This window comes from Procambarus clarkii, chromosome 76 (assembly GCF_040958095.1).
Source record: "Procambarus clarkii isolate CNS0578487 chromosome 76, FALCON_Pclarkii_2.0, whole genome shotgun sequence".
Lineage (NCBI taxonomy): Eukaryota > Metazoa > Arthropoda > Malacostraca > Decapoda > Cambaridae > Procambarus > Procambarus clarkii.
In genome coordinates, this window is record NC_091225.1 from 10,629,664 (window position 1) to 10,641,962 (window position 12,299).

The 12,299-nt window shown below is 37.5% G+C and overlaps 1 long non-coding RNA gene across 2 annotated transcripts in view; it reads left to right on the forward strand.

The window, feature by feature from the left end:
• Nucleotides 1–7,410, forward strand: part of LOC138357165 (uncharacterized) — a 9,858-nt gene extending 2,448 nt beyond the window's left edge. Inside the window, exons 2-4 of one of the 2 annotated variants that reach the window (XR_011224844.1) lie at nucleotides 2,581–2,639; nucleotides 3,011–3,127; nucleotides 7,103–7,410. This is a non-coding gene — a long non-coding RNA (uncharacterized lncRNA). The remainder of the gene's footprint in view (nucleotides 1–2,580; nucleotides 2,640–3,010; nucleotides 3,128–7,102) is intronic. The other variant, XR_011224843.1, reaches the window with a different exon arrangement.
• Nucleotides 7,411–12,299: the final 4,889 nt, after the last annotated feature.

Sequence of the window (12,299 nt, forward strand, 5' to 3'; positions counted from 1 at the left end):
TTTGATAAAATGCTATGCCCAAGATTACCATCCGAGTGCCGGCGGGGAAGTGGTTCAAATAGCCTCGGCTATCACTTCCTTATGTCCGGTCGTGATGGTCAAGCGGATTAAGGCGTCCCTGTACATACCAGTTGTGGGAGTATGGGTTCGAGTCACTTCTGGGGTGTGAGTTTTCAGTTATATATATATATATATATATATATATATATATAATATAAATAATGTGTGTGTAAACATGCCACGTGTGTGTAAATCACAAAAATTAACACGATGAAAAATGTGACAGTGTCAGACCACGGAGGAAGAATTGAAACAGGAATTTCCTTAAGTACTTTCATATATTAATACATCTTCAGAAGGAATAATTTTTTATATAAATTAAATTAAAAAAAAATCATTCCTCCATCGTCTGACACTCATATATATATATATATATATATATATATATATATATATATATATATATATATATATATATATATATATATATATATATATATATATAATATATATATATATATGTCGTACCTAGTAGCCAGAACGCACTTCTCAGCCTACTATGCAATGCCCGATTTGTCTAATAAGCCAAGTTTTCCTGAATTAATATATTTTCTCTAATTTTTTTCTTATGAAATGATAAAGCTACCCATTTCATTATGTATGAGGTCAATTTTTTTTTATTGGAGTTAAAATTAACGTAGATATATGACCGAACCTAACCAACCCTACCTAACCTAACCTAACCTATCTTTATAGGTTAGGTTAGGTTAGGTATCCGAAAAAGTTAGGTTAGGTAGGTTAGGTAGTCGAAAAAACATTAATTCATGAAAACTTGGCTTATTATGCAAATCTGGCCTTGAATAGTAGGCTGAGAAGTGCGTTCTGGCTACTAGGTACGACATATATATATATATATTATATATATATATATATATATATATGTCGTACCTAGTAGCCAGAACTCACTTCTCAGCCTACTATTCAAGGCCCGATTTGCCTAATAAGCCAAGTTTTCCTGAATTAATATATTTACTATAATTTTTTTCTTATGAAATGATAAAGCAACCCTTTTCTCTATGTATGAGGTCAATTTTTGTTATTGGAGTTAAAATTAATGTAGATATATGACCGAACCTAACCAACCCTACCTAACCTAACCTAACCTATATTTATAGGTAAGGTTAGGTTAGGTAGCCAAAAAAAGCTAGGTTAGGTTAGGTTAGGTAGGTTAGGTAGACGAAAAAACATTAATTCATGAAAACTTGGCTTATTAGGCAAATCGGGCCTTGAATAGTAGGCTGAGAAGTGCGTTCTGGCTATTAGGTACGACATATATATATATATATATATATATATATATATATATATATATATATATATATGTATATATATATATATATATATATATATATATATATATATATATATATATATAAATAATGTGTGTGTGTGTACACTCACCTAGTTGTGCTTGCGGTGGTTGAGCTCTGGCTCTTTGTCCCGTATGTATGTATTCATATATATATATATATATATATATATATATATATATATATATATATATATATATAATATATATATATATATATAATATATATATATATATATATATATATATATAATATATATATATATATATATAATATATATATATATATATATATATATAATATATATATATATATATATATATATATATATATATATATATATATATATATATATATATATGCGAACAAGCCTGAATGGTCCCCAGGACAATATGCAACTGAAAACTCACATCCCAGAAGTGACTCGAACCCATACTGCCAGGAGCAACGCAACTGGTATGTACAGGGACGCCTTAATCCGCTTGACCATCACGACCAGACATAAGGAAGTGATAGCCGAGGCTATTTGACACACTTCCCCGCTGGCACTCGGATGGTATTCTTGGGCATAGCATTTTATCAAATCACCTCATTTTTGGGGCAACACGTGAGGAACACAAATGCGAACAAGCCTGAATGGTCCCCAGGACAATATGCAACTGAAAACTCACACCCCAGAAGTGACTCGAACCCAATACTGCCAGGAGCAACTCAACTGGTATGAACAGGGACGCCTTAATCCGCTTGACCATCACGACCAGACATAAGGAAGTGATAGCCGAGGCTATTTGACCCACTTCCCCGCTGGCACTCGGATGGTAATCTTGGGCATAGCATATGGGTTCGAGTCACTTCTGGGGTGTGAGTTTTCAGTTTATATATATATATATATATATATATATATATATATATATATATATATATATATATATATATATATAATATTAATATTATATATCCTGCCTGAAATGCTGCGTGTACTAGTGGCTTTACAAGATTTTGTGGTTATTCTCTATATCTGGTTCACCTAACAGTAAATAAGTACCTGGGAGTTAGACAGCTGCTATGGGCTGCTTCCTAGGGATGTGTGTGTGTGTTTGTATTCATGTTGAATTTTACAAAGTAGGAAGAGATGTTTGTAAAAAAAAAAAATCAAATATTTTTGAAAGTATAAGTAGATTTGATATTTTTCTCTAATTGTTTATTTCAGCTGTCTCGCCTCCTTTATAAAATGGCATCATTCTTGCTTTTTTAAGGATATCAGGAAAAGTAAGGCACTCCAGAGATTTGTTGACTCCTTCCTAGTGTTGCCTAGCCCAGCCCAGCCTAGACAAGGCAGGCTGGGCATCCTAGCCTCACGCAGCTTAGCCCCCACCTACATGTAGCATCCCAGTCCATCCTAAGTGATCATTACCTTACTGGCTGTGTTTTCTCTTCAGCCCTGAATGTAATGTGGTGGAACATAAGCAGATACATATCAGGTCTTAGAGAATCTGTACTTCATACATTTCTTAATAATGTCTCACAAATATTTAAATAATTAAACAAAAATTGTATAATAACTTCATATTATTCTTGCAATTTATTTTTGCATTTTTTTATACAAAATTTACATTTTAAAAGATTACCTCTATTTTTAGATTGATGACTTGAAGACTACAGTGCCATCCACAGCAAATCATGGTCTTAAAATATCTCCTAGCAATGACGAGACCAATTTTCACAGAGATCAAATTTTGGCTAAGCAGTAGTCACAGGTAAATATATATTATATATATAATATTATATATATAAAATTAACTACTTCATTGCTCAAAGCACCTTTAGACATTCTGAGAGTTGTGCTATTTTATTAATGAATTAATTAGGCTATATTTTAATGTTTTGTAATGTTTTCATTACTTTTTTTGTTTTGAAATATAAATTGTTGAGTTTTGAAACATTTTGACATTAACTATACCTGAATATTTATAAACAAAAAAATACCAGAACTATGTCCTTGACAATTGCACTAAGAAGTCTTTGCCAAAATCAGGTGCTCAGTGCAGTAGTTAAAAACTTAAAAGTTGTACCACCTCTGGTGCAAGATTAGGGACCCATTGCCTCAGAGAAGAAAATAGAGAGTACTCAGAGAAGGCCTTGAATAATAGGCAGGCTGTTTGTGTGTGTTTCGACGGTAAGCTTGCTGACACCAAATGTAGTTACCTAAGTGTAGTTACAGGATTAGAGCTACGCTCGTGGTGTCCCGTCTACCCAGCACTCTTTGTCACATAATGCTTTGAAACTACTGACGGTCTTGGCCGCCACCACCTTCTCACTTAACTTGTTCCAACCGTGTACCACTCTGTTTTTTCGAAAGGAAATTTTTTTATATTTCTTTGGCATCTTTGTTTAGTTAGTTTAAATCAATGACCTTTTGTTCTTGAAGTTCCAGGTCTCGGGAAATCTTCCCTATTGATTTTATCAATTCCTGTTACTATTTTGTACATAGTGATTTTATCGCCTCTTTTTGTTGTCTTCTAGTTTTGGCATATTTAATGCCTCTGACCTCTCCACATAGCTCTTGCCCTTTAGTTCTGGGAGCCACTTAGTAGCATGTTTTTGCACCTTTTCCAGTTTGTTGATGTGCTTCTTAAGATATGGGCACCACACAACCGCTGCATATTCTAGCTTTGGCCGAACAAAACTCGTGAACAATTTCTTTAGTATTTCGCCATCCATGTATTTAAACAAAATTCTGAAGTTAGAAAGCGTGGCATAGGCTCCTCACACAACGTTCTTTGTGTGGGCCTCAAGTGATAGTTTTCTATCTAGAATCAACCCTAGACCTCTTTCTTTTATCAGAATTATATAAAGATTTCTCACATAATTTGTAGGTTGTGTGGGATCTATGTTCTATTCCACATTCCATAACATGGCATTTATTCACATTAAATTTCATTTGCCAAGTGGTGCTCCATATACTTATTTTGTCCAGGTCTTCTTGAAGGGCATGACAATCATCTAAATTTCTTATCTATCCCATTATCTTATCATCATCAGCAAACATGTTTATATAATTCTGTATTCCAACTGGTAGATCATTTATGTAGACAATTAACATTTCTGGTGCATGTACTGTGGTACTCCACTTGTGACACTTCTCCAGTCCGATTGCCTCTGATTACTGCCCTCATTTTTCTATCAGTCAGAAAATTTTTCATCCATGTTAGAAGCTTACCTGTCACCCATCCAAAATTTTCTAGTTTCCAGAACAACCTCTTATGTGGAACTCTGTCGAAAGCCTTTTTTATGTCTAGATAGATACAGTCAACCCAACTACCTTTTTCCTTTAAAATCTCTGTGGTTCAATCATAGAAACTGAGTAAATTCGATACACAGGATCTTCCAGATCGAAAACAATACTGTCTGTGTGATATTATATAGTTTCTCTCAAGGTGTTCTACCCATTTAGTTTTTATTATTTTTTTTTTTTTTTTCAATCCTTTCACTGTTACACTTGTCAATGATTCAGGTCTATAACTGAGAGGGGTGGGGTCTTCCCTGTTGCCACTTTTGTAGATTGGAACTATGTTAGCCTTTTTCCACATGTTTGCTATGACTCCTATACACAGGGATGCCTGAAAGATCAGGTGAAGTGGAAGGCTGAGCTCAGATGCACATTCTCTCAGAACCCATGGTGAAACTCTATCTGGACCAACTGCTTTGTTCTTACTTAGCTACTTTAGCATATTTTCCACTTCATCTCAAGACACCTCTATATGCTCTATGATGTTCTCAGAAATTCTTATTGTGTCTGGTTCTCTTAAGATTTCATTTTGTATAAACACACTTTGGAACTTTTGGTTTAATGTTTCACACATTGCATTATCATTTTCTGTGAATCTGTTTCCTATTTTCAACCTCTGGATATTATCCTTTACCTGCAATTTGTTGTTTATGAATTTGTAGAATAGGCCCAATTCTGTTTTACATTTATCCATTATCCCTTTTTAAAAATTTCTTTCTGCCTCTTCCCTTACTGCTGTATAGTTGTTTCTCGCATCTTTGTATCGCTGGTATGATTGGGGGTTTGGCTTCTTTCTATTTTGATACCTGCTTGATGGGGTTCTGCTCTTCTAATCCCCAAGCCCGGCCTGAGGCCAGGCTCGACTTGTGAGAGTTTGGTCCACCAGGCTGTTGCTTGGAGCGGCCCGCAGGGCCACATACCCACAACATCCCGGCTGATCCGGAACTTCTCTTAGAAAACAGTCCAGTTTTCTCCTGAAGATGTCCACGGTTGTTCCGGCAGGAACAACCGTGCAACCGTGCTCTGAAGGGGAAAGTGAATACTGACCAGTACTCGAGACGGGACAACATAAGTGACTTGAAGAGTACAACCATTGTGATGGGATCCCTGGATTTGAAAGTTCTCATAATCCATCCGATCATTTTTCTGGCCGACGCAATATTTGCTTGGTTATGCTCCCTAAACATTAGATCGTCGGACATCATTATTCCCAAATCCTTGACATGCTGTTTTTCTACTATGGGAAGATTCGATTGTGTTTTGTACCCTGTATTATGTTTCAGATCCTCATTTTTGCCATACCTGAAATTTATCACTGTTAAACATCATGTTATTTTCTGCTGCCCAATCGAAAACTTTGTTGACATCTGCTTGTAGTTTTTCAATGTCTTTCATTCCATTTTTGTGTCTTTTGGTCTGTGGCCCTCTCTCAATTTCTGTTGAACCAATCCTGTTTTCTGGCCCTGCATCTCTGTTTTGGTATGAATGTTTGTGTGCCTTCATTGTATATTTTGCAAAATTTGGCATACATTTAATTTACTTCCCTGTCTAGCAACAAGTCTGCCTAATTACTTATTAAAAAAAATTTGAAGTTCCCCATAGTGACCTCTCTCTCTTGAAATCAAGTTTATCAACTGTTTCAATGTCCCCATTTTCTGTGTGTGTGTGTTTGGAGGCTAAGCTTGCTGATACCATGTGTGTGTGTGTTTGGAGGCTAAGCTTGCTGATACCATGTGTGTGTGTGTGTGTGTGTGTTTGGAGGCTAAGCTTGCTGATACCATGTGTGTGTGTGTGTGTGTGTTTGGAGGCTAAGCTTGCTGATACCATGTGTGTGTGTGTGTTTGGAGGCTAAGCTTGCTGATACCGTGTGTGTCTGTGTTTGGAGGCTAAGCTTGCTGATACCATGTATGTGTGTGTGTGTGTGTGTGTGTGTGTGTGTGTTTGGAGGCTAAGCTTGCTGATACCGTTTGTGTGTGTGTGTGTGTGTTTAGAGGCTAAGCTTGCTGATACCATGTGTGTATTTGGAGGCTAAGCTTGCTGATACCATGTGTGTGTGTGTTTGGAGGCTAAGCTTGCTGATACCATGTGTGTGTGTGTGTTTGGAGGCTAAGTTTGCTAACACCGTGTGTGTACTCACCTGTTTAAATAATAATAGGGGTGTGTACCACCTCTGGTGCAATTGTAGGGACCCACAGCCTTGAAGAAAATAGAGTATTCAGAGAAGACCTTGTGGATTCTCACTGAACACTAATCTTTTCTTCTCCTATCACCCCTCTTATTTTGTTTTATGCTGTATTCTATTATACATCATATAAATACATAGCCAAATGGCAATATTTATTATGTCTATACAAAAAGAAGACATCCACTTTATTTTTTTTCTCTCCTTTGTTTCTATGTGGATTTTGTTGTGACTAATGATTCTCCTCCTTCCCATCAACAGGTCTTCCTCACTGGGCTTGCTCGGCTTTTGTGTTACTGTGAGGGTGCCATCATCGTTTACCCTTCAACACTGACTCATGCTGGCATTGCATTTGTGGACTTCCCTTCACAGTAAACAGTCCTTCTCCATATGGTGATTGTCCAGGGCAAGCAGGGTGTGACTGCCATCTTGGAGAAGCAGGGTCTTTTAATATGAAGAATCTTCCGTCTTCTCTACTTACGCCAGCTTGTGCCGGCCTTGCATTCTTGTTACTTCATGGCCCTTGGGCCTTTTTTATTTATTTTAAATAATAATTTTTTTTATTAATACCCGTGTTTCACAAGAGATCCTTAACATTTTAAGCACCAATTGTATTGACTAATGTACGTCTTGTAACCTTTAAGACATAAATAGACAAGACATAGATAAATGAGTGAATAATACTGAGTGACTAGGTTAGGGCGAGGAACATAGTACAGTGTCTGGCTTTGGAAGAATGCCTACTGTTTTAGAAACCTTATTGCCATGATCATAATCGTATGGGTTAAAAAGCATTTGTTGTCACTCCTACACTGTGGCTTGTTGAGCTTGAAACCTTTGCTCCTTGTTCGTGTTACATCTGACCTTTTGAAGAAATTGTATGAATCAATATCCTCCAAATTGTTCAGTATTTTAAAGGTTTCGCTCTATTACTCTCTCATTTGCATATATAAGCATATAGATTAGATATAGATTTAGATTAGATTTTTTAGTCAGGTAAAGGTACATACATTGCAGATGAGTTACAAAGGGAAAGACAATGACTATAGTTCACTAGCTCTATTGGAAGAGAAACGTCTGCAAGACAAGTGTGGGCAAAAATTAAGGTAGCTAAGGGGAGCAGAGCCCGGCCTGCGGCTCACAACGACCCCCAGGGTAAGGCTGAAGAACTAATTCACAAGTGGAGTGATGCAGCATCATCCTCCTCCCTCCCTGCAGAAGTAAGCAGGGAACAGCTCCTCCGACATAATGACAGAAGGATTAGGATAACAAGAGCACAATCAAGTGATGACGAGTATGGGGAACCAATTACAGCCAAGGAAGTAAAGGGGGCTATGAAAAGGGTAAAAGTACAGCACCTGGTGAAGATGGCGTCACCTACGACATACTCAATGCACTGTGTGAAGTGTCTGGCAATCCACTACTCCACCTGTTTAACAAGTCATTCCTATGTGGAGTGTTGCCCACACAATGGAAACATGCAATAATGGTCCCAATACCGAAACCCAATGACCCTGGCAATTATAGACCTATCAGTCTCATGTAATGCACTTGGAAGATGCTTGAAAGGATCATCCTAAACCGACTATTGCACAAAATAGGCAGGTTAGGGGAGGGGTCAATGGATTTGTTAAAGGACGGAGGACAGCAAACTATAGTTAATTACCTTGCTAATGATACAGCTAAGTACTCCCAATAAACTCGCACCTCGGGGCAAAATTTTAAAATTTAAAATACAATACCTAAAGCCACTAATACGCATAGCGTTTCGGGCAAGTATATACGAAGTAAAACCCAAACAAAGAACTGACTCCGTAGGACCCATAAAAGATGAGACTAACAATTTTAAGTTGTATCATAAAAGAGCGGCAAACACTCTCAATGAATACCTAACATCAGTGTTCACACTAGAAAGCTTGAATGACATCCCATCACCAACACAAATGTTTGTCGGAGGTAAGGAGAATGAATTAAGAGAAATACCAATTACACGCGACACAATCAGGAAGAGCATTGACAAACTAAAAGACTCAGAAGCCCAAAGTGTAAATGGATTTAAGTCCCAAGTCGTAAAGGAACTGCCAAATTAATTGGGTGGTTGTAGGTAGGAGCTGCCTCGTATGGGCCAGTGGGCCTTCTGCAGTTGCCTTTGTTCTTGTGTTCTTGTGTTCTTATGTTGAGTATCAACATTTGCAAATTTGCAGATGATACAAAAATAGGTAGGGAAATTAACACGGAAGAAGACTCACTATCACTTCAAGTTGATCTAAATAGGGTTTTGAAATGGTCAAAAGATTGACAGATGCAGTTTAATGCTGATAAATGTAAAGTTTTGAGACTAGGTAATGATAATAGTTACAAGATACGAGCTAGATGGTGTTGAGATTGCAAAGTCGGATTGTGAAAGGGATCTGGGAGTTATGATTAGTAAGAATTTAAAACAAAAGGATCAATGCATGAATGCTCGTAATAAGGCAAATAGGACACTGGGATTTATTAATCGAAGTGTTAGTAACAAGACACCTGGTGTGGTTCTTCAGCTATATCTTGCTCTGGTTAGGCCCCATTTACATTATGCAGTTCAGTTTTGGTCGCCATATTATAGAATGAATATAAATTCACTTGAACGTGTCTAGAGTAGGGTGACTAAGTTAATTCCCCAAAATAGAAATCTTTTATATGAAGAAAGATTAACAAAGCTTAAATTGCATTCACTGGAAAAGCGAAGAGTTAGGGGTGATATGATAGAGGTTTACAAGTGGATGAATGGACATAACAAAGGGGATATTAGTAGGGTATTAAAAGTATCAACACATGACAGAACACAAAACAATGGGTATAAATTGGATAAGTTTAGATTTAGGAAAGACTTGGGTAAATACTGGTTTGGCAACAGGGTTGTTGATTTGTGGAACCAATTACCGCGTAACGTGGTGGAGGTGGGGTCCCTCGATTGTTTCAAGCGTGGGTTGGACATGTATATGAGTGGGTTTGGGTGGTTATAGATAGGAGCTGCCTCGTATGGGCCAATAGGCCTTCTGCAGTTACCTTTATTCTTATGCTCTTAATTCACTATGCTTGCCAGTGAAACTCCTTTTCAGAAAATCGCTGGACCATGGAATAGTTCCCCTAGTAATAGTTGAAGGTGATGTAGTGATCGAGTAATCCTTATACTCCATTATCTCATCATCATAATGGCATAACTAATTACACAAGCATTAATCCTATCCCTATTTACAGGTAACGGTTTTCCACCCTTCTATATCTTACTGTGAGGTGTCGTCACCGTACATAAGCAAGCGACTTGAGAATAGCACATTACGGGCTATTCATGCCCGTGCCACCTCTTGGGTGGCTTAATCTTTATAAATAAATCAGAATAGCACACACCACACGGGAGACATCTCCCGTCACGCAGGGTGCAGTCGCACCTCCACAGATCTCCAGTATCAGCTCTTGATATTGGTAATGGCTCAAAAGGGCCACCACTTACGGGGTATTCATGCCCGTGTCACCTCTTGGGTGGCTTAATCTTCATCAATCAATCGAATAGCACACAGTACAATCTCCAGTCAAGAATGTAGCACTCGGCGTGTACAGTTCTAATCGACCCAAGACGCTACAGCCTCGACACAGAGCAGACAGCAGACTACGACCGTTGTTCAGGTCCATGTAAACTACATCTACCCGAAGTCCTTCGTCTGAATAGCCAGTTACCAGTTACAGGAGATACTTTTTCACCCACAGAGTTATTAACTCATGGAACTGCCTTCCCACCGAAGCGGTACGTGGCAAAACGATGCTGATTTTCAAAATATACCTGGAAAAGATCATTCCTCCCTACACCTGGGGGGTACCTTCGTTAAAGTAAAAAGGTATACAGAAATAACAAAGAAAATAGATATGAATACTATTACCTTCGATGTTAGTAGTAGTTGTGCAAGTGAGGAGAAAGAAAAAATATTACGGAGTTCATGGATGAAAGTAGATTGATAATATTATCTTGGAACGTTAATGGATTAAAAACTAGAGCGGTGGATGTACACTATTATACTCTTAGAGAGAATATTAACATAGTAGCACTCCAGGAAACTGGGGATAGGGATGGTAACATTCTGAACATGAAGATGCACATGTTGAACATGAAGATGTTCAACTGCTGGGCGAGCCCTCTCCTACTCATCTGAGGGGAGGGAGATTAGATTATGCTTGTTTGATAAATGCTGAGGGCATAGAGGAGAATTGTCTTACTGTGGATGAAATGCTAAGAGATTTTGCATTACAAATACAGCTTAAACTAGATAAAAAGCATGCCTGCCTTCAGAGGAAAAGCTTAAAGTTTAATAAGGGAGAATTAAGGGGTCTTGTTGGTCATATTAAGTCTTGGTATGATACTTATAAGCCAGTTTCGGCAGAAGCATTTTATTAAGATTTAATTAAGGAGGTAGATGTATTTAATGCAACATTGAACCGGAAAACATCTGGTATAGAAAAGCATCCCCCCATAAAAGTGTGCGGAGAAGAGAAAGGAAATTTGGAGCAAGTATTGGCAGGAGTTTGCAGAGAAAGTTAGGAGTAACAAACTTGAAGGAAATCTGGCAAGACATAAATGAAATAAGGGCTAAAAAGCATAATTTTGTTGCACATCCTGACCAGTAAGGAATTGCAAAAGGTCTCGTAAATAAATTGGCGGAAGCTGCCAAACTTAGTTCATTTAATTACCCGCTGTAACGAGAGAGTCGTTTGATTCTTGGAAAGATCTAAGAAAGGATTTTATACTTACAGCAGGTAACAGTGGTGATGTCACTTGCACAGGTATTACCAGAGAAGAACTAATAACGGCGATTAAAGTTGGGAAATCTACCGCCCCCTGGGGAGGATGGAGTAACTTATGAAATACTTAATGAACTTGCCATTATGACGAAAAGCCCGCTGTTAGACCTCTTTAATATTAGTTATAAAGAGGGCAGAATTCCCAGTAAATGAAAAAGAACTATGATCATCCTTATCCCTAAAGCCAATGGAGAGTACAGACCTGTGTCTTTAACCTCGTGTTTTTGTAAAATGATGGAGAGGATCATTTTAAATAAACTTTTGTATATAATAGGTGATCAACTGTCTAATAATTTTTCGGGTTCCTCAGAGGAAAAAGTACCTCTGACTGTATTATTAAATGTCTAGCTAATGGTAATGATTATTATAGAATTTTTATTGATTTATAAGGAGCTTTTGATAAAGCCAACAAAGAGGTTATTTTATATGAATTAGCTGGTCTTGGTGTTGAAGGGAGATTATTGCGCTGGATAGGGGATTATCTTCAGGAAAGGAAGGCTCAGGTGTGGTATCAAGGTTGTATGGTTCAAGGTATCAAGGTCAAGAACTCTGCACACCTCAGGGAGGAGTGTTGAGTCTCACCCTGTTTAATGTACTAATGAATAAGATAGCATCTGAGAAATAC